The sequence below is a fragment of the Mytilus galloprovincialis genome, chromosome 9, assembly GCF_965363235.1.
Source record: "Mytilus galloprovincialis chromosome 9, xbMytGall1.hap1.1, whole genome shotgun sequence".
Classification (NCBI taxonomy): domain Eukaryota; kingdom Metazoa; phylum Mollusca; class Bivalvia; order Mytilida; family Mytilidae; genus Mytilus; species Mytilus galloprovincialis.
This window is the reverse complement of record NC_134846.1, coordinates 44731779-44751123: the sequence shown is the minus strand read 5'-3', so window position 1 is coordinate 44751123 and position 19345 is coordinate 44731779.

Sequence of the window (19345 nt, the reverse complement as noted above, 5' to 3'; positions counted from 1 at the left end):
GAGAGAGAGAGAGTGTGATAGGAGAGAGAGTGTGATAGGAGAGGAGAGGAGAGAAAGAGAGTGATAGGAGAGGAGAGAAAGAGAGTGTGATAGGAGAGAGAAAGTGAGTGTGATAGGAGAGAGAGATAGTGTGTGATAGGAGAGGAGAGAGAGAGTGTGTGATAGGAGAGGAGAGAGAGAGTGTGTGATAGGAGAGGAGAGAAAGAGAGTGTGATAGGAGAGAGAAAGAGAGAGAGAGAGTGTGTGATAGGAGAGAGAAAGAGAGTGTGGGATAAGAGAGAGTGTGATAGGAGAGGAGAGAAAGAGAGTGTGTGATAGGAGAGAGAGAGGGAGTGAGTGTGATAAGAGAGTGTGTGATAGGAGAGAGAGGGAGTGAGTGTGATAGGAGAGGAAAGAGAGAGAGTGTGATAGAAGAGAGAGTGTGATAAGAGAGAGAGTGATAGAAGAGAGAGTGTGAGTAGAGACAGAGTGAAAAGCGAGTTGATAAGAGAGAGTGACACAGTGTGTGTGATAGGGGATATTAGCAGATAGAATATGTGAAAGGAGACAGTATGTGTAAGAGGAAGATGGTGTGTGTGAGTGACTGACTGAGTGTTGGTGTGTTTTGGAGAGAGGGGAGAAAGTTTCCGTGTGTGAGATAGTAGAGTATATGTGTGACAGATTAGTGAGTGGATGTGTGTGAGAGGAAGAAGAGCGAGTGTAAGTAAGAGAGTGATAAGATATGGTGGGAAGGGAAAGATGGATGATATGAGGGTGGGGAATGAACATTTTATATAAAAAAAAAATTTTATGAAATAATTGATTCACACTTCTATGGTTTCAAAATAACACGCAAAACGGAAAATACATACAAAAGATGTCACCAAACAACAATCACCCCAATAAGGAGTGGACTAATGAGTACGACCATTGACATTTTTGGTAGATTTTGTCATGTTGATAAATGTATTTTCCCGCGTTTCGGAGTATAGCGAGAAAATGTCCAAAAAGAACGTTTTATAAGAACGGTATGTTTTTGGCGGGTTTTGTTATGTGTAATTGTACACGTGGTTACGTGGACCAATCATTTGGATTGTGTCAATAAGTGTTATTATGTTAATGAGGTGAAAGCGGTTTTTTTTTTAATTTTCTTGTGTTTGAAAATCATTCTAGCCGCAGACGTTCAACACTAAACATGTCGGAGCCGGCAGAAATAAACATGCTCATCGACCGGAAAATTAAAGACGCTATGAGTCAGAACCAAAACGAGATACTGCAGAGCATCGACAGATTAATGTCTAGTCGTTTAGACACGTTTCAGAGATCCGTTCACGAAACGCAGAGGCAACTATCAGAAACTCAAATGTCAAAAATCCAGCAGATGAACACTGAAAATTACGTTTTCAAGCGAAAGGGAAACGGAGAGCAGTTCAAGGTTAACACAAAAATCGCCAACAAGATGAAAGAGGCCAGAAGTATTCTAACAGAACCGCAGGACAACAACGAAAGTACAGAGGGCGCGATGAGGAACATTTGTGAAGGTTTGGACATTCTTAATCATCGACAAAAATTGATTAAGCTCGCGGATCAGTCCGAGAACGGATGGAGAACAGTTACCGAGTATGAAACGCACAACCTAGTAGATGATTCAGAAGACGAAAAACGCATATAATACGAGCAGAAAACAAAGCGTCGAGGAAAATGAAGAGCGACACAAAGTTTAAGACACGTACAACTCCTTACAGTGCCCCACAGTCTACTCGATTCACTCAGTTAATCAACAGAGTGCAGTTAACATTCCTGTGGTGCATCGACCCGGAAAATGTTATGAGTGTGGTTTATCAGAACATTGGAGGTCAGACCATTATAAACAGGGTTGGCAAACTAAGAAAGAAAAGTATGATAAGATAAGTACTAGATTATTTAGTAATGATTTATCTGTTAATTTTGGTAGAGAAAATGCTATAGTTTCATGTAAATCACCTATAGGTAAATTAAGAAGTTCAATTGATTATTGGCGTAATATTATTTGCGCTAACGAGACAGTAATTGATATCATAGAACATGGATATAAAATACCTTTTCACACAGAGCCAAGTGAGGTATTTTTTAATAACAACAAATCGTCTTTAGAAAATTCAGATTTCGTAGAAAATGAGATTTTAAAGTTGATAGAATTAGGATGCATAAAAGAATTTTCATGTAAACCTAAAGTGGTCAATCCGTTGACGGTAGCTAACAATAAAAACAAATTAAGATTAGTGTTAGATTGTAGACACATTAACCCACATCTTCATAAATTCAGATTTAAATACGAAGATGCTAGCGTAGCCAGTCAAATGTTTAAGAAGGGAGATTACTGCTTTACTTACGATTTGAGATCGGCCTACCATCATGTAGAGATATTCGAACCACACAAGACATATTTAGGTTTTGCTTGGGTCAAAAATCGTGAAACAAAATATTACGTCTTTAATGTTTTACCATTTGGTATATCTACTGCTGGTTATATATTCACCAAAGTTGTAAGGTGTATTGTTAAATATTTACGAAATTCAGGTTTGAAAATTATCATGTATTTAGACGATGGCTTAGGCTGGGCTGACGAGATAAGTCAGGCCCAGGAAACTAGCATAGTTGTTCAGAAAGTACTGAAAGCTTCTGAGTTTTCGATAGCAGAAGATAAATGCAATTGGACACCTAGCCAAAATGTGGTATGGCTGGGTTTAGTATGGCAATTTGACAAAGGCCAGGTTTCAGTCACGGAAAGGCGACTTTCCAAATTGTTAGATACTTTAAATAGAATTATACACAAAATAGGTAAAGGAGAAATACACGTTTCGGCAAGGTTTCTTGCTTCTATAATTGGTCAGATCATATCTATGCAAGGGGCAGTTGGTCCTGTAGTTAGACTACGTACAAGAAGTATGTACGAATGCATTTTGTATAAATCAAACTAGAATGCTAATGTTCTGTTGAACAGTAGATCTCTTGATGAGATAATTTTCTGGAAGGAAAATATAGAGAAAATGAATGGCAGAGAATTGCATATTGTTGAGCAATACTCGAGTGTAGTATGCCCTGATGCCTCGGGCATAGGTTACGGTGGCTATTTGGTAAAAGCCATAGACGAAGAGATTATGGGTTGTTAAAACGATGGAGAAAAATTGAAAAGTTCTACTTGGAGAGAGCTTGAGGCAGTTTATAGAGTACTGCAGTCTATATCTATGTCATTAAAAGGCCAAACAGTTAAGTGGCACACAGATAATCAGAACGTAGTAAACATAATAAAAAAGGGCAGCAAGAAATCTGATTTACAAAATATTGCAATTAAAATAGCAAATGTATGATAATCAAATAGCATTAAGATCGTACCAGAGTGGGTACCTAGACAAGAGAATGTTAAAGCAGATAAAATTAGCAAAACTATTGTTTGCGATGATTGGGAGATAGACGATATTACTTTTGAATATCTTAATCAGAATTGGGGTCCACATACCGTAGATAGGTTTGCCACTGATTACAATGCAAAATGTAGCATATTCAATACTAAACACTGGTGTCTAGGTACACTGGGTATTGATGCTTTCAATAGACAGTGGGTAAAGATAATAACTGGATTGTGCCACCACCTTCAGACATATCCCGATGTATATACAAAATTATACAAGATAAAGTAGATAGCACTTTATTTTTTTCCTTTATGGGTTTCAGCACCATATTGGCCACTAAGTACACAAAGTATACGGTAATGTTGTAGAATTCGAATCGTTCATTAAAGATAGTAAAATATTACCAGCAACAGTTATCAAAAAAGGCCGAGGTAGAAATGGTATGTTCGGAAAATCCACAGATTTCAGGATGTTGGATATGAAAATAAGGTTTTAATTTATTTCATTCTTTCCTACAGGTATCAGTCTGAAAAGCAGGGTGTTGGAGAAAATACAAGATGGAGGGATTCTTTCGGCTGATTTTGACGAATTGGGACGTAAGATGTCATCGTATTTACTGCAGTCCAGGAGTGACAATACTAACAATAAATATTTTTATGCTTAAAAACGATGGGAGAGATTTATATTGAAACAAGGGGGACTATCTTTGCCAGCAAAGCCTATACATGTAGCCTTATATCTAACCAAACTGATAGACACAGGTTCATCTTATAGTGTAGTTCAGTCAGCGTTTTACGGTATAAAATGGGCACATACAGTACAAGGTTTTTTAGATCCCACAGAAAATGCATTTGTGACCAATTTACTGGAGTCATCTAAACGTCAACCACAGAAACCGAAAGTTAAAAAGGAACATATTGATTCGGAATCTATTATTGAACTTTGTATAAAATGTAAAGACAGTGATGATATAGCTATTTTAAGGTATTTATGTATGATTGTTCTTAGTTTCTCTGGATTTCTTAGATACAATGAGCTTAGTTCTGTTCGATGTAAAGACGTTCATTTCAAAACTAATTATTTAGAGATTGATATTGACAAAAACAAAACTGATCAGTATAGATTAGGGGAAAAATTAGTTATTTCAAATGGTGAGTCTGCTGCTTGTCCTTATAATTTGTAAAATTGAGTCCACTTCTGAGCAGTATTTATTTAAACCTATTTTTAGATCAGACAAACGGTGTTCGCTGATTTACAAGAACAAAAAACTGAGTTATACCAGAGCTAGAGAGTGTATAGTAGCTAGACTCAAAGAAGTTTGTGGTGATATAAACATAGGTTTACATTCTTTAAGGGCGGGTGGAGCCACTGTCGCAGCTAACGCTGATGTCAACGAACGCTGCTGGAAACGGCATGGTCGATGGAAATCTGATACTGCCAAAATGGGTACGTGGCAGACTCACTTGCACATCGTTTAGAAGTTACTAAGAAGCTAGGTCTTTAGCATTTTCATTTTATTGTATATCATTTACACTTTTCCGCCCTTTCTTTGTGTTTCTAGTCTGCACGGCTAAATGCATTGTTTTGTGTTTGTTATTATTGTAGTGAAGTTAAGACTTTATGATGCATAAAGTTTGAAATTTTGTTTTATAGTAAAGTTTTCAAATAATAGGCAAAAACTGAAAAACAAAATGGTAATAACTGTTATTAATATGCAATTACTCCTACTTAATTTGGATGTATATATACATAGGTAGGTCCAATAAATATTCTGAGCATTTCTGCCCCTGTCAGGTTTTCTCTATATGTAGCAGTTTCAAGATGATAGACGGAACTTGCATTTTGTCCCTATGTTCTATTTTGTAAGCATGTTGGTGAGCTGGTTGAGTCATCAGAAACTTTTTAACACTAGAAAAAAAAAATTCCGACAAGGATGAATAAATTTTGTTTCTACATTGCGTGACAGTTAAAAAAAAGTAGGACAACATTGTCGAGGCAAAGTCTGACACTTTCAGTTAAGACAAATTCGGAGAGTAATTTGCCCGACAGGTTCGCAAATATCTCCACTAGTATGTTTCCTGATAGTGAAGGGGGTTAATTTAGTTTTAAAAGTAATGCAGTTATTCAAGTAATGCATATTTTCACAATATTCATTTATAAATCTGTTAGTAAGTGATATCATATCGATCAGAGTTAAAAAGAAAAAAAAAAAAAAAAAAAAAAAAAAGCAACCGTAGTTTACCGATGTTCAATAGACATTAATCGATTAAGCAAAAACAAATTCGGGTCACACAAACCAAAAACAGAGGGAAACAACGGAATAAGAGATAAACTGAACTGCTACAAAATCAGAACTTTTTGATAACAACTGCCAAATTCCTAACTTGGTGTGGGACATTTTACGAAAAACGGTGGGTAGAACCTCAGCCTTGTTTTATGGCTATCCAAGTTCCGGCTTATAAATACCGATAAAATGACCACAATACAGTTTACAGGACTTTGAATCGTTCGAGATAATAAGGATTTTCTACCAAGGAATAGATTACCTAAGCTATTTTAAACAAAACAATTGAGTATTTTTGGCCGTCAATGCTCTTGAATATCCTACTTTTTTGGACCTTTTAACTTTTTTGTTTCAAGTCATAGTCACTGATGATTTTTTTTGTATACAAAATGATAAACCTGATATCGCTGTTTTGATGATTTTGTTTTACATTTAATATTCAATGTAATGATATCCTGTAATTTTATTTTTGTACTTTGAAATGTTTTAGGTCCTTACTGACCAGTTATCATTATGTTAAACAGTTACCTGTAAGTTTATTATGGTATAATGTCTTGTAATGTGATAAAAATCGAATGTAAATGTTTGCCACACATGACAAGGCCCTACGATATCACATGATACGATCATGAATATCTTATCTGCAATCTGATTATAATCGCATTCAGACCAAAAAAAAAGCAAGGTAAAATATCTGATTCAATAACATTTGATTATCTTGTCCCCTTGAGATCTAAAATTCGTTACATTTATGACAATTATTACGCTGAACTGCGTTCAAGTTTAGCTTCTGGTCATTAATTCAACGATAACATTCTAGCAAAATAATCCGATATTGTACTCGCGCATGGACAAATTCACAGTTTCCCGACATTTGATCATATAATAAACAGATGCGCCATGAACGCATGATACGCCAATCGTATTTAGTGCAATAATCATAAATAGTTTCTGAGATACAGCGTGACATGTGAAAACCCACCTTTTTAAACAAAAAACTCAATAATAACTCTAAAATAAATTTTTTAATCAAAACCAGAAAGTATACAGATCTTAAGATTGATATAACTAGTGAGTTTGTAAAGTTTTAAGCAATAATCATAAATTGTTTTTGAGATATGGTTCGACATGTAAAAACCCCATCCCCCTTTTTTACAAAATACTCAATATCTCAAAAATAAAATTTTGAATCATTACCAAAAATTATACAGATCTTCAGTTAAATATAACTAAGAAGTGTGTAAAGTTTTAAGCATTGTCATAAATTGTGTTTGAGATACGGTGCGACATGTGAAAAAAAAAAACACACCCCTGTTTGAGTTACAAAGTCCCGTAACTCAAAAAGTTTTAATCTTATTTTAACCAAAAAGAATACAGATCGTTTGACCATCATAAGGAACAACTGTATTAAGTTTCATGAAATTTGGATTAGTTGTTCTCAAGTTACGATGCGACATCTTTACACCGGACAGACGGACGGACGGACAGATTGAGACCGGACATTTGTATACCATAATACGTCCCGTCAAAATTTTGACGGGCGTATAAAAATGAAGTAAATTGAATGCATGATTGTGTAAAGAATGGTTATTACCAGATTTGCAATGAAGGACCGATATTTTTTATCTTCTAGTAATATAGGTATATGATAAGGTAACGAAATAAAAGTAGCATTTAATGGACATAATAATTCATTTTTACTTAAAAAATAATTTCGAACGCCGGGATACACACATATTCTAGATGTATAAGTCCTCACATGTGTCAAATAAAGGCAACAGTAGTATACCGCTGTTCAAAACTCATAAATCCATGGACAAAAAACAAAATCGGGGTAACAAACTAAAACCGAGGGAAACGCATTAAATATAAGAGGAGAACAACGACATAACACCGAAACGTAACACACACAGAAACGGACCAAGCATCAGACAAAACACCACGAGAATAACAAATATAACATGAAAACCAAATACATGAATTTGGGATAGACAAGTACCGTGCCACGTCTTATCTCAATTTCTCAAAAATAAGAGAAAACACAAACGACTCAACGTTAAAATGCAACACACACAGAAACGAACAATAATATAACAATGGCCATCTTCCTGACTTGGTACAGGACACTTTTAAAGGGGAATAAAAGTGGTGGGTTGAACCTGGTTTTGTGGCATGCCAAACCTCGCACTTTAATGGCAAAGTTAAATATAACATTGAAATGACAACATAATATTACAGGACTACAATACAAATTAATAGAACATATTAGACAAAGAAAAACATGATTAATAGATAACAAAAAGCATCAGGTAAGTCAGTAAAAATAAGTTTTAAATGATTGATTGATGTTTAACGACATTTTCATTACTAATGGCCGTTTCGTGTTCAGTTTTAATTTTTGGAGAAACTGGAGTGTTTTGAAACAACTACCGACCATCGGTAAGACAACTGACAAAGTAGGACAACATTGTCGAGGCAAAGTCTGACACTTTCAGTTAAGACAAATTCGGAGAGTAATTTGCCCGACAGGTTCAAAAATATCTCCACTAGTATGTTTCCTGATAGTGAAGGGGGTTAATTTAGTTTTCAAAGTAATGCAGTTATTCAAGTAATGCATATTTTCACAATATTCATTTATAAATCTGTTAGTAAGTGATATCATATCGATCAGAGTTAAAGAAAAAAAAAAAAAAAAAAAAAAAAAGCAACCGTAGTTTACCGATGTTCAATAGACATAAATCGATTAAGCAAAAACAAATTCGGGTCACACAAACCAAAAACAGAGGGAAACAACGGAATAAGAGATAAACTGAACTGCTACAAAATCAGAACTTTTTGATAACAACTGCCAAATTCCTAACTTGGTGTGGGACATTTTACGAAAAATGGCTGGTAAAACCTCAGCCTGGTTTTATGGCTAGCCAAGTTCCGGCTTATAAATACCGATAAAATGACCACAATACAGTTTACAGGACTTTGAATCGTTCGAGATAATAAGGATTTTCTACCAAGGAATAGATTACCTAAGCTATTTTAAACAAAACAATTGAGTATTTTTGGCCGTCAATGCTCTCGATTATCGTACTTTTTTGGACCTTTTAACTTTTTTGTTTCAGGTCATAGTCACTGATGATTTTTTTTTGTACACAAAATGATAAACCTGGTATCGCCGTTTTGATGATTTTTGTTTTGCATTTAATGTTCAATGTAATGATATCCTGTAATTTTATTTTTGTACTTTGAAATGTTTTAGGTCCTTACTGACCAGTTATCATTATGTTAAGCAGTTACCTGTAAGTTTATTATGGTATACTTTCTTGTAATGTGATAAAAATCGAATGTAAATGTTTGCCACACATGACAAGGCCCTACGATATCACATGATACGATCATGAATATCTTATCTGCAATCTGATTATAATCGCATTCAGACCAAAAAAAAAAGCAAGGTAAAATATCTGATTCAATAACATTTGATTATCTTGTCCCCTTGAGATATAAAATTCGTTACATTTATGACTATTATTACGCTGAACTGCGTTCAAGTTTAGCTTCTGGTCATTAATTCAACGATAACATTCTAGCAAAATAATCCGATATTGTACTCGCGCATGGACAAATTCACAGTTTCCCGACATTTGATCATATAATAAACAGATGCGCCATGAGCGCATGATACGCCCATCGTATTTAGTGCAATAATCATAAATAGTTTCTGAGATACAGCGTGACATGTGAAAACCCACCTTTTTAAACAAAAAACTCAATAATAACTCTAAAATAAAATTTTGAATCAAAACCAGAAAGTATACAGAACTTAAGATTGATATAACTAATGAGTTTGTAAAGTTTTAAGCAATAATCATAAATTGTTTTTGAGATATGGCGCGACATGTAAAAACCCCATCCCCCTTTTTTTACAAAATACTCAATAACTCAAAAATAAAATTTTAAATCATTACCAAAAATTATACAGATCTTCAGTTTAATATAACTAAGAAGTGTGTAAAGTTTTAAGCAATTATCATAAATTGTGTTTGAGATACGGTGCGACATGTGAAAAAAAACTACACCCCTGTTTGAGTTACAAAGTCCCGTAACTCAACAAGTTTTAATCTTATTTTCACCAAAAAGAATACAGATCGTTTGACCATCATAAGAAACAACTGTATTAAGTTTCATGAAATTTGGATGAGTTGTTCTCAAGTTACAGTGCGACATCTTTACGCTGGACAGACGGACGGACGGACAGACGGAGACCGGACATTTGTATACCATAATACGTCCCGTCAAAATTTTGACGGGCGTATAAAATTGAAGTAAATTGAATGCATGATTGTGTAACGAATAGTTATTACCAGATTTGCAATGAAGGACCGATATTTTTATCTTCCAGTTATGTAGGTACATAATAAGGTAACGAAATAAAAGTAGAATTTAATGGACATAATAATCCATTTCTACTTAATAAATAATTTCGAACGCCGGGATACACACATATTGTAGATGTATAAGTCCTCAAATGTGTCAAAGTCAGTAAAAATAAGTTTTAAATGATTGATTGATGTTTAACGACATTTTCATTACTAATGGCAGTTTCGTGTTCAGTTTTAATTTTTGGAGAAACCGGAGTGTTTTGAAACAACTACCGACCATCGGTAAGAAAACTGATATTTCCATTTAATTAAGATTGTAGTCGAGCACCCCTACCACATGCAGTGTTCAATCTGAAAACCTCAGAGTTGAAAAGGGACCCTGTAAAAATAATATAATAAATTTAATGATTAGCAAAATGGTCTTGGTTTAATTTACAAAAGAACCTGAGAAGAATAGAGCGTTGTAAAACATTTGGGAGCGTTTTCTTTTCCTTTTCTTACAAAATATGTTAATAAGTGATCAGAAACGAAATTAAGCATATAAATGAAATTTCACCATTTCATTTCAAAAGCGCAATATTAATAAATCTCAACTGTTGTTTTTACGTTGTATAATAAGATATCATTGATATGCCTTAATTAATATTGCACTGACGTTATCAATATGAAGTAGCTTTTAAAGAATGGAACCGCGGATTCATGGGACAGTAAATTTCCTTCTCGGGATTTCAAAATTAATGGCATGAAAAAGACCAAAAACATAAACATTTCCAATGAACAAGACCTCCCCCATATCTTTAAAAAAATAAAATAAAAATTGATTCAGCCCTGTTGTATAAAAGAGGGACGAAAGATAACAAAGGGAAAGTCAAACTCATAGATAGAAAATAAACTGTAATGATATTTATCGGTATTTTGTATATTTTTCCTTTGATGTGTACTCGCTGATAATGTCAGTATCAGTGGACTGGCCGTGATATTGAAATTATTGGGTTAGTACGCAATTGACATGCGCGAATACAACGCGTAAGGATCTACTTTCCCCTTTCATTCACAAAATTGCGCGTGATTTTTTTCGCAGAAACGCACGAGATTTTTGGCGAATGAAATACTTTTACATTGTTTGAAACTTTCACAAAGTTAGTTTAGCCTTTTTGAACGATTGATGTCAAAATGTAATGAAAAAGCCGATAGACTTTTAAACAAAAATGCGTTATCTATAATTGATTTATTAAGTACATGACTAATATTATTATATCGTCCATGATGTTCCAATCCGAGTTTTTATGCATACAATACCAATACATAACCGGGTGCTGTTCTAGTTAGTTTTCTTTTTCTGTTTCTTGAGAAGTATTTGTTTTACCTGTTCAGTCACTATAAAGTGTTACAATTCATATTTAAACGCAACACATAAATAGTGACCAAAAAGGTACCGCTATCGCATGAGAGAAGCTAGAAAATAGTGGTCAATTTAAAGACAGATATTCATAGAACAAAGAACAAAAAAGTGAACTTATTTATTTGCGGATCTACATGTAGTATAAATTTTAAAAAGGGGGGTAACCGGGGTCACCAAACTATACATGTATAAAGGTCTGCTTTGACCTGAATTGTAGCTTTTATAAGCTAAGGGGTGACTGACACGGGTTGCCTTCCCCTAAATTCACATAAGAAATTAAAGGTAACCACAGGGACTGTAAACTCCAATTTTCATATTTCTGGTCCGTGTTGAAAATAGATGAACAAGACTTTGACAAAAGCAAGAATTATATTAAGCTAAAAGTTTAGTGACGTCTATTAAAATGTTTGAAATAATTATGAAGTATAGACAAGAAATTAGCTTGTTCAGATAATTTACAAATAACTTTAACAGTCACTCAGCTCCTAAAATGTCTCCTCACATAGTCCAAATAATTATGACGAAAACATATAATAGACTTTCAAGACGTCATAATTATTTGGACTACTCCTCAGTGCTTTCTTAAAATTATTTGAAATCAATGTGATCGTTTTCATGATGAACACTGAGCGAATAATGACAAGATAAATGTAATTTTATCCACTAAACTAAGTAACATATAATTATGATAACTTGTTGTTGAACTTAAAAATGATGATCGATGAACAATCTGCTGTTTCATATCGTATCATTCTAATGTTCTGAATGTCTGACTTACTATGCAGTATGCTCGAGGGGGTCATGGATGCATGGATAGGACTTTATCGGGACTCCGGGATCGGGTGTTTTTAAGCTCGTGATTTCGGGATGTCGGGATTTACTTTATTTAAATTCGGGACCTCGTGATTTCGTGTTTTTAAACGGGCCGGGATTTCGGGATCAGGAACCCTCCTATCCCCCTCTATGTTGATGCTTTGTGAAAAATACAGAAATTTGACTTACCGGTATGCTACCATTATATTTGCCATCGTTAGAGTCATGTCCAAAGCAGAATATTAATGAAACACATGCAATAAATTCCTTCAAATCTTTATACTTTGTTCAAGAGAACGCCATGTTTACTGCACTGTGACAAAATTTCAAATGACGTAATGCAGCCTGTGACGTCAAGTGTGATTCGCCGTGATCCGACGCGAAAAAGAAGTTCGTTTGTTATTTTCTCTATTATTGTAGTGATTTTTAATTTTTTTTAAATTACCGATAAACAGAATAAAGGACTTTTTGTTTTTGATACTGACTTTATCACAGAAAATATCAGGCTCGCCCTTCGGGCTCACCTGATATTTTACTGTGATAAAGTCAGTATCAAAAACAAAAAGTCCTTTATTCTATATTTACATACAAAAACGATATTGTTTGGGGCTTTATCTGCGGGGACAACAACATATTTGTCATGGAGGAAGGACAAGTGTTTTGCAATATTTGGGTCTTTAAAAATTGACGTAGCGTAGGTATTGATAGACCCGTTAAGTTTCCTAATTCGGATTTGTATTAACGACATCACAGCCTTAATGATAATCAATTCGGAAAGAGTATCTACGTCTTCTTTCTCGCGTTTAGCCTATTGCCTGGCATAATCCTCCACTGAATCAATCAGTATTTTGAAGTTGTATTTCCAATTGATTGATTTAGGCTCACGCGGACCTTTGGATAACAATTTTCGTAAAGAAGTGTTATTGACAATGTTGAGGTCCCCGGTAGTAACGTGTCCGGATTATATTTAAATTTTGAACTATCACAGGTGCAATCAGGAGGTTTAGACTTGAAGTCGTCAATGTTGAGATCGTGAAAAACGTGTTTATAATTGAAAATCTTAGTTCGGTATAGGTATAAGAAAATATTGTTACAAACTGGTCTTAAAATAAGGAAGTATTTTCGACTGAACTAATTAAAGATGAAGGATATTGCCTAAGTTGACACCATCGATACCTTTATCGGCAAAGGAAAGTTTGAGAAAAGATCTTTTCTCTTTTTCATTTTTTTCAATGCGAACTGGAAAAGTCTGTGACTTGCAATATCCGAAATGTTAGCTGTAAGTTTGTATTGGTTTGAATGAGGGTTTGTAACAGTGGTTTCCAAACATAAATTGAATATAGAATGAAGTTTTGAAAGGGGTAATGAATAAAGTTTCGTGCGAATGTGATGAATGCCTAACGGCTTTTGCATAAATGGCAGTAAGTCATTAATAGAGAAATCATGCAAAGTAGGTGATGTATAATGACGATGACCATGACTGCGTCTACGTCAAGGAGAAGAGTTGAAAATATTCATCATACCGAGCTACAGGAAGGACTAGATAAAATACCTATACCATCAAATTTGTCCTTGCAACCATATGGTGTCGCAGTTCCCAATTGTCGAATCCAGTAGTCCTCTTTTTGTCTACGGAGAGGTGTTGCAAGTTGAGGATTGTTAGTCTTGTGGTATATCTTTTCGATAATACGAACTGTATAAAGTTGTCTGTTCTATGGTCGGGTTGTTGTCTCTTTGACCAATTCCCCATTTACATTCTCAATTTTATAATAAGTCTTGATATTATCGTTAAATGGGGTTGCTCTGACCACATGGTAAATCCGAATAACGTTTCAAAAAACCACAAAAAAAAAAAAAAAAACACCACACAAAATATTTTAATCATGTTAATTGTTTGGAATAGTATTGTGAATATAATTGTATGAATTTCAAGATTTTATAGTCGAACTATAAAACGTCACTATTTATGATGTCCTGTGCTGTCGTTAATGGAAGACGTTCGTTGTTATTCTGTGGTTCATACGTTGTAACGACTATTATATTATTTATTTGTGCGTTTCTCTATGGTGCATGTTCTTGAATTTGTATATGCTGTTAAAAGTAAAATTATTAAAATATTGAACTTCGAGGAAAATTCAAAACGGAAAGTCCCTTATCAAATGGCAAATAAAAAGTTCAAACACATCAAAGGAATGGATTACAACTGCCATATTCCTGACTTGGTACAGGCATTTTATTATGTAAATGATGGTGGATTGAACCTGGTTTTATAGCTAGCTAAACCTTTCACTTGTATGAGAGCTGCATCAAATTTATTATGTTGACAACGATGCATGAACAAAACAAACAGACATAATAGGTAAAAAAGTCAAATATACAGCAGTCAATTTTGTTTGATAATCTTAATCACTAAAAAAACAAACAAATATGTATCAAAGAGGCACAAAAAGGCATAAATTTGCCATAGCACAATAACACAATGACGGGATGTATCAGTACAGAGCCACGTCATATATGTAACGAAGAAACATTTTAAGGCATATAGACAAAGCACAAAGCTAAAAATGAAAGAGAAGCAACAAACTGTACAATAACTGGAGGTATAAGGACTGATCTACGCCACATGCAGACGAGAATTTGCTGTATTTCTGTCACGTAGTGTTGTCATTTTAGCGATATTTTCTAACATTGCCATATAAGCGGGAATATTGGTTATTCATAAAACCAGGTTCAATCTAACATTTTTCTTAAAAGAACTGTACTATGTCAGGAATATGGCAGTTGTTGTCATAAAGTTCGTTTCTATGAATGTGGGCGTTTGTTTCTGTTGCACCTCAATTTGTCAATTGTTCCGTTGATTCCCTCTGTTTTAGTTGTAACCTGAATTTGCTTTCTCTAAATCAATTCATGACTTTAAATCGGCGGTAAACTACTGTTGATTTCATTTATATGATATCAAGTAACAATTAAGGTTAATTATTATCTTTATTACCGTTAGAAAATTTTACATTTATATTTTTTTCCAAACTCATTCCACACCAAACAACTATAAGTTCACCGATAAATTCTTCTATATTTACAGAAAACTTTTGATTTACATTTCTAACGAAGTAATTATGTGCGCCATTATATTAATAATCTAACAGAAAACAAATGGAAAAATAGAAGAGTTTATACATTGGAAACTGGAGAATCATATACACAATGAGAATTAGCTATTATTTTATGACCTTGTCTTATGGTTGTAAATCGATCGTTTCAAATCAATCTGTCATGAACCAAAAAGAACAAACCTTCTTTTCTTTTCGTTTTCAGCTTTCAATTCTTATTTGACACATTTCAATATGTTTTACATCATGATTGCATACAAAGTTTTTATACGTTTGAAGTTTTGAATCTCTTGTTGAATAATTTTATATCAATCATACGAACGGATTTTAATTTGTTTCATCCCTAAACGTGACAAAAATACCGAACTCTAAGGTATTTGAAAAAAGGAAAGTTTATAAAAAACTGTCAAAATCAAACGTTATTTATCAACAGAACTGGTGAAAACAATTGTTATATTCCTGACTTGATACATGTATATATAAGCCTTGTTTTATAGCTAGCTAAACCTGAGAACAGTACCACATTTATGCCAGTTCAATAAAATTTCTTTAATTTGACAAAATTGGGGATGCAAACTAAAGCAGATAACTCAGGTTGTACTATTGTTTGTCTGTTTGTCTTCTTCATTTTTAGCAATGGCGTTTTCAGGTTTTTTTTTCGATTGATGAGTTTGACTGTCCCTCTGGTATCTTTCGTCCCTCTTTGAATTTGACAATAATTGGGACCAAGCATCGAAAACTGTGTAAAATACATCACAGACATACAACACCACTGACTATCAAACAAACATACAAATAAATCGAACAAAGACATCAAAAATAAAATTGTTGGAGTTCATTGATAATAAATTGACAAAAGACTCAAATAAAAAAAAAATGAAGTTAAAGTCTGAGTGACTGGTGAAACATGATGTTAATCTAATTATTGAACCAATGCATGCATGTATTATAAATTTTGTTATCTGTGAACGATTTTATCATATTGTTTTACGCATCAATGTCGTATAAACGGTTAGTGATGTTGTGATAATATGTCAACTTATTAATGGTCGTGTTTTGAAACCGCAGTTTACCGATTGTCAACTATTTAAACAATCAACAAAGATGCCTGGATATTCAAGTACGCACGTGTATAACATGCACAAAAGGGTTACTTTCAATATCGTAGTAGCTAAATAGTGCTACGTAGAGTTTTGTCTACTGAACGAGTAGCTAGTCCAGCTGCTATCGATATATATGTAGTAGCTAGGATAGCTACACGTTCAATAATCATAAATCTACGTAGCCCTATGTAGCCGCTACGATATTGAACGCAAACCCCAGATACAGTTTATTACGATGACGGAGCGATGTTTATGTTTGTTGACTCTCTATTTACATATTTCGTTTTCCCATTCGTTCAAGCTGAGGTAACTGCATACGGAAAACATATCGGCAAATTTTTATCTGGAAGCCAACAATTAAAAAAAATTATGAAGTTTCCGTAACTTTATTCCTTTATTTTTATGCCTCGTTTATGGGCATTAGGTTTTCTGGTCTGTGCATCCGTCCGTTCGTTCGTCCGCCCGTCTGTCCCGATCAACTTGAAACTTAGTAAACATGTTCCCTATGATATGACCTTTCTAATTTTTAATGCCAAATTAGAGATTTTATCCCATTATAACGGTCCATTGAACATAGAAAATGATTTTGCAGATGGGGCATCCGTGTACTTGGGACACATTCTTGTTTAACCATATTTTAGTACTAGTTTTTTTTCATTCCAAGTTGTCATTTTATTTTAATTGTAGGTTTATAATGAAGCACTTATATTTCTTCATCAAACAAAGGAGAAATTATATTTTTTAATTTTTCAGACGTTTTTTCTTTGTTTTACTTTTATTTTAATTTCCTTACGCTGAGCTGATCGGGATTCAATGTCTTGTTAACGTGAACATTTTATGTTGCCATAAGGAAGACTCACTCACTTCCAAACGTATAAGTTGATAGCATCCAATATATTATACAAAAGAGAACCGAAAGATACCAGAAGGACATTCAAACAATTAAGTCGAAAATAAACTGACAAGGACATGGCTAAAAATGAAAAAAAGACCAACAAGCAAACCATTATATACAAAAAATAACATATAACTAAATAACTAAAATTGAGAAAGGAAATGGTGAATATGTCAAAGCGACAACCACCCGACCATAGAGCAAACAACAGCCGAAGGCAACCAATGGGTCTTCAATGTAGCGAGAATTCCCGCACCCGTAGGTGTCCTTCAGCTGGCCCCTAAAATATGCATAATAGTACAGTAATAATGGACGTCATACTAAACTCCGAATTATACACAAGAAACTAAAATTTAAAATCATACAAGACTAACAAAGGCCAGAGGCTCCTGACTTGGGACAGGCGCAAAATTGCGGCGGGGTTAAACATGTTTATGAGATCTCAACCCTCCCCCTATACCTCTAGCCAATGTAGAAAAGTAAAAGAATAACAATACGCACATTAAAATTCAGTTCAAGAGAAGTCCGAGTCTGATGTCAAAAGATGTAACAAAAGAAAATAAATAAAATGACAATAATACATAAATAACAACAGACTACTAGCAGTTAACTGACATGCCAGCTCCAGACCTCAATTAAACTGATTGAAAGATTATGTCTTCATCATATGAATATCAGGTACAATCCCTCCCGTTAGGGGTTTAGTATCATACTATCATAAAATATATGAGAAGAACATAACCCGTGTCATGCCAACAACTGTTTTTTTAGAAATAAATGTGTTTAGTTCCGATGCAAAGACCCTATCAACTACATATATCTAAACTTATACTTTAACAAGTAAAGTGAAAAATTAAGAATGTTTTGTTACATTATTTGCAATACAGAAAAAGTGTCCAGTACGAAATTCAACACATTGCATTCATCTGAGTTCTATATAGTTGGAAATTCCAGTTCTGACAACATCTGAAAATAAAATAAAGGAATTCTATGGCATAACTTTATTCATATAGATTGGTTACAAGGATAATGTTCTGCAATAAAAACATTCCGAACACAATGGATTATTTTTCAAAACTAATATAATCAACTTGACCTGACAATATACTAACATACGAACCGTCTCGGCGATCTCATGGTAGCGTGTTCGTATCGAATGTGGGAGATCGTTGGTTCGAACCCCGGCCGGTATTTGCTGTTTTACATAAAATTAAGAAATACGTGCAAAGACTGGACGGCTCGGCGTCAGAATAATGAGTCCAGGTAAGGTAAGAGTTCTTCCATTGGCTTGTTACCTTGTGACCTAGCACGTCGAAATCCGGTTCAGTCTAGTACAAAGCAGATAAATTAGTATTACATTTACAGGTTCTCATCCTGAATATGTATATTAATTTGACGCTGGCCATTCATCATCACCATTATCTATAATACGAGATAAATACTCATTTTATAGTTTAATTCAATAATTTCTTTTTATTTCTGATTTTACTTACAAAAAAAATCAGGTCAGCGAGTTCTACAACAAGAGGTTTCTGTACTCAATAAGAATCTGAAATAGATTATAGATACATTCGTTGTTTGTCGTTGATTGCTGTCTATCGTATTTAGTTTTCAATAACTGTTTTTCTATCAATTAAATCATTTGGTTGCGTTTGGATTATTTCACTTTATGTTATGTCGCAATCGTTTTATAGATAACTATATGATTTATGGATTTTCTCATTGTTGAAGAAAATACGGTACCCAATATGTACTTACATCCACGTCATTTGGGCTCTAGATGATGTTTGTCTCATAGCCAATCGTATCCCATCTTCTTAGTTTTGATACATTAATTGTTAAAACGTGGAAATGGCGTAACTAGATTATTACTATTTATTTTGTTAAAAGTAGTATCTAGAGTTTCTTGGGGCAAAAGGTTAACGTTCTAATAGTTTAATTTTGAGGTGTTTTTATGAATTGGTACATCAGTTATTTTTCTTGATCGAACT